The sequence below is a fragment of the Danio rerio genome, chromosome 18, assembly GCF_052040795.2.
Source record: "Danio rerio strain M-AB ecotype USA chromosome 18, GRCz13ab, whole genome shotgun sequence".
NCBI classification, from domain to species: domain Eukaryota; kingdom Metazoa; phylum Chordata; class Actinopteri; order Cypriniformes; family Danionidae; genus Danio; species Danio rerio.
The window spans coordinates 22675484-22680386 of record NC_141038.1 but is presented as its reverse complement, the minus strand read 5'-3'; positions in this window follow the sequence as shown (position 1 = coordinate 22680386).

Here is a 4903-nt window from a genome sequence, read left to right as displayed (position 1 = left end):
GGCCTGCAGCCAGTATTGATGCAGCATTTTGACGTCAGTCCCAGCGAACACCTTGATGTCAAAACGATACAAAAAACATGTCAAATTGATTTTATGTCATTTTGACATTAAATCGATTTCCATTCTTGACGTGTTTTTTATGTCGTTTTGACATCAAGGTGCCTGCTGGGGTGAAAACCATCTATTCTGTCATGGAACTGTTAAGTAAATACATACATGCCACCCTTGACAAGGATTATACTTTTTTTCAAATGATTGGGTACAATTAATAGTTTTCTGACTAATTAGAGGTATTAGATAAAATTACATTTTACCCCAACAAAAATCTCTGGCATTAAATGTATCCTCTCTCCTTTGTCTTTTTCTTGGCTCTCGTTCATCGACTTATTTTCATAAAATAAAAAACCATTAGCACAAAATTCTCCACATCATCTGCTGTCTCGTTCCTTTCCTTTTTCTCTCTGAGGCAAATGTACAACCTGTCTGCTTTCCATTCGATCTCCCTCAAGCTATTTCTGCTACAGTACCTGCTCTCACACATTTCTTTTTTAATATCTTTCTTTTTCAACACTGCATTTAAGCAGACCTGAATAGCCACTTGCATTATAACAATCTCTTTTATTTCAGTAAGATTAGATTATTTCTGCAAGTATATATTCGTATTACCATCCCTTTAGAATTTTACTTACATGGTATTGTAACAAATGTAGCATTTTAAAAGCATATTCCCATCCTTATATTCATTCGGAACTTTGAACTTGTAATACTTACGTGAACTTTGATTGAAGACTTCACTTCATAGTTGTCATCACATAGGGCAAAAAACAGACTTGCATTACTCATTATTAAGTGATTTATGGGTTTGGAAGTTTACAGGCGCTCCTCTAACTAAATTCTGTTCCTGTTGGTATTATCTTCTGTCTGTGGTTCTACAGGGCAACCTATAGGTGCATTCTCCAAAATCACTGGGACAGTACCCTTTCAAATGGTACATTTTTATAAACTTTGTCACAATTTTACATGTATTTACAGCAAAACAGCCAATCAAATACCACATGCATTCTCTACAGTTCACACTGTAATATGCACTGCATTGTGAGTAATTGTAAAACTTTTCCAGTAACTTGTTGCATATTAGAAATCGACAGTATTCTACTGTATTCAAAGCAATCAAGTACTGCTACATTAATTAAAAAATATCAGTTAACGCCTTGTATCACAAAATGTATTTAAAATAGATTGATGAATGAAAATTACCTTTAAAATGGATATAATAACTATGAATCATAAAAACACTGTTGTACATGACCTCGAAATAGATTAAGTTTAATAGTAAATACTAATAAAAAAGGTTTGGAATGCTAGTCTAAAATGTAAAAGTACTGTAAAATGGTCATACTGTAAATTTAAAATGTGTGAAAGGGCATTTTACTATTAAAAAAAATTACGGTAAGTCTGTTTTACTGTAAATGAAACTACATTATAGGGCCTTGCTAATGTAAAACACATTTACAAGCAAGTTACGGTAAAGGAGCAATTGCGGTAACTTGCTGGCAAGATTTCTGCCAGTAAGTTACCGCAACAATACAATAACATGTCCAACAGATTACTATCTTTAAGGAAATGGACCTTTTTAGAAACTAATTTGTACCCTATAAGGACAATAGTGTCTTTTTAAAGTGTACCACCCCAGTGACAGCATATCTACCTTTATTTCTGAGAAGGTGTGCTCCCGAGGAGGGCTGGTAATCTGAGTAAGAAGGCTTGGATGATCTCACTCCTATAGAAACCCACTCTTAAGCAACACACTGTGTGATTATTACTAGTCCTTTATGATTGTAACTTGCGAGACTCTTCCAATATGATCCTCATGACACACTGTAAGTTCTCAGTTGTAAAAATGTCAGAGATACTATTATTCATTTTAATTCATCTTTATTTCTATAGCGCTTTTACAATGTAGATTGTGTCAAAGCAGCTTAACATAGAAGTTTTAGTTTGTAGAAGTTTTAACTGTGTCAGTCCAGTTTTTATATTTGAAGTTCAGTTCAGTTCAGGGTGGTTTAATTATTACTGCTCAAAGTCCAAACTCTGAAGAGCAAATCCATCAATGCACAACTCCACAGATCCCAAACCAAGTAAGCCAGTGGCAAAGAACAAACTTCACCAACTGACCAAAGTGAAGGGGAAAAAAAAAACTTTGAGGAAAACCATGCTCAGTTGGGCACGACCATTTCTTTTCTGGCCAAACTTCATGTGCAGAGCTGCAGCTCAGGCGCTGGAGGCTGAACTATACAACAATAAGGAGACATTAATAATGGAACCACCGAAGAAGACTCACCCAAGGTTTTCCATCATCAATCAAAACAAAATGAAAGTGTCGGCACCAGTGGTGTAGTGGTGAGCGGGTCGACACATGCACTCATGCTCATGGCGACCTGAGTTAGATTCCGCCTCACAGTCCTATGCCGGTCCTAACCCTCTCTCTGCTCCACATGCTTTCCTGTCAATTCTCTTTATTTTCCAGTCCAATAAAGGTGAAAACACTGAAAAAAATAATTATAAAAAAACAAAAGGAAAGTCAATGGAAGTTCTATCAAATATAGTATTTATCAATTCCCCTTGTAAGTATATTATATTTAAGTGTATTATATGCCAATGTTTTAGACTAGAGGGATCCCATCTGAAAAATGCATCTCTACAGCTTTCTACATGACCAATTTTTTTATTGCTATTGATGTTTCTTGTGGCGGTCATCATAAGACAAAAAAGTGGAAAAGTGTGTGAAATCAAAGACACAACAGTTTAAGGCATAAGATATTGTAATCTTTTAGGATTTTCCAATTTTGTCTCAGATAACCAACTTGTGGTCTCACAGTATGAACTTGGCAAGCCCAGCAGACCAGTGTCACTTCTGCAATTTATTACATACTGTGATACACAACTCTCTGCTTTTCTCTCACAGAGTTCACAGTACAGTAACTGGTCTTAATTCGAGAAGTAGATTTTGACACTGCTTTTGACACAGTTCACCTCCAAATCCAGCTGTCAATCCTCATGACAAAGGGAATCTCAGGAACCACACTCCAATGTGTCAGATTTTACCTCTCAGGTAGGTCCTTGCAGAGGTGAAGAGTATCAGAGTTACAACATTCCATCACCTTGTAATTATAAGGTTCTATCTGCGTTCTGAATGATTTTGAGATATTGAGCTTCGAAGTTTTTGCATTCCATATAGCAAATAGTATGTGTGTAACATTTGTTTTTTAAATAAAAAGTCTTAAAATGTAAACAACTTATTTATAAAAAACCTATAATGTAAATAAGTTGTCATTTTGTAAGAATATGTCAATAATTCAATTTTGACAAAAATGTTGAATAGAACCTTATTATTATAAGATGATGATTTAGTGATTGGGGTACATGGTATTAGTAGCATCTGTCATTCAGAAACATGGCATTTCCTATCACTGCTATGGTGATACCACTCTACCTTTCATTTCAGTCTGCAAAGATAGCTGCTGGTATTTCAGCAAGTATGACAGACACTTCTTACTGGATGTTTGAAAAACAGCTGGATTGAGAATCCACACATGTTTATGCAGGGTACAAAATCACCTCAACAGTTTTTAATGCACCATCAGAGGCCACAAAAACCGACGTATGAAATGAAAAGTCACCTGAACTCTGCCAAGACAGAACTTTTCCAACAAGCTAGTCACATAAACAATTACATTTTCCAGGACAGCCAGGAACTTTAGGAATTTGATTGATGATAAGCAGTCTGCTGGATCCACCGTTGAAGATTTGCCCTAAACAACATTTGGCCCTTCCTATTGGGGCTTGTTCTGTACAGGTTGGGTTGTTGTAATGCTGTCCTAGCAGGCCTTCCAGCTTGTACTATCAACTGAATGATCCAGAACCCTTTATGTCAAAGGCAATGATGTTAACATAAAAAAACAAGTACTGGCTCTACCCCCACAGCAAAATACACCTCTTCAGATGTGCCTGTAAGAAACTTGCTCTGTGCTCTGCAAGTCTACAGTGCTTTGTGATGCCATTTTACATACGCTAAATTAAATTTCACAAACTCTTTATGTTAATTAAAACAGTTTCTGCTGGTGAAATGACCTGCCCAACACAACCCAATCAGGAAAATTCAGGAACTTTTAAGAAAGGTTGTTTTATTTTTCATCTCAATTTACTTACAAAATGCTACACATACTTTATTAGATTCACCGAATTTGTCATAGAACTCCCTTTTATTTCTCTTTAGTTGGTCTGATCGCTTCCATTGTTGTTGCCATTTAATTGTTGCTTTGGAATAAAGTGTCTACTAAGTTCTTAAATATAAATTGATGTGTGAAGTACATTTCTGACATCATCCATTGATAATAATAATCCATTTTATAATAATCATCGGCAAGGCAGTGGCGCAGTAGGTAGTGCTGTCGCCTCACAGCAAGAGGGTCGCTGGTTCGAACCTCGGCTCAGTTGGCGTTTCCTTTTGGAGTTTGCATGTTCTCTCTGCCTTCGCGTGGGTTTCCTCTGGGTGCTCCGGTTTCCCCCACAGTCCAAAGACATGTGGTACAGGTGAATTGGGTAGGCTAAATTGTCTGTAGTGTATGAATATGTGTGTGGATGATTCCCAGAGATGGGTTGTGGCTGGAAGGGCATCCGCTGCGTAAAAACTTGCTGGATAAGTTGGCGGTTCATTCCGCTGTGGCGACCCCGGATTAATAAAGGGACTAAGCCGACAACAAAATGAATGAATGAATGAATAATAATCATAAGCAGTGAATTAAGATTTGAATTATCAGAAAAACCGGCATCTTTTTTGTTCCAGTTTAATGAATCTTTAGTGACATTTTAACTCAATAGAGGGAGGAAAATAGACAATAAA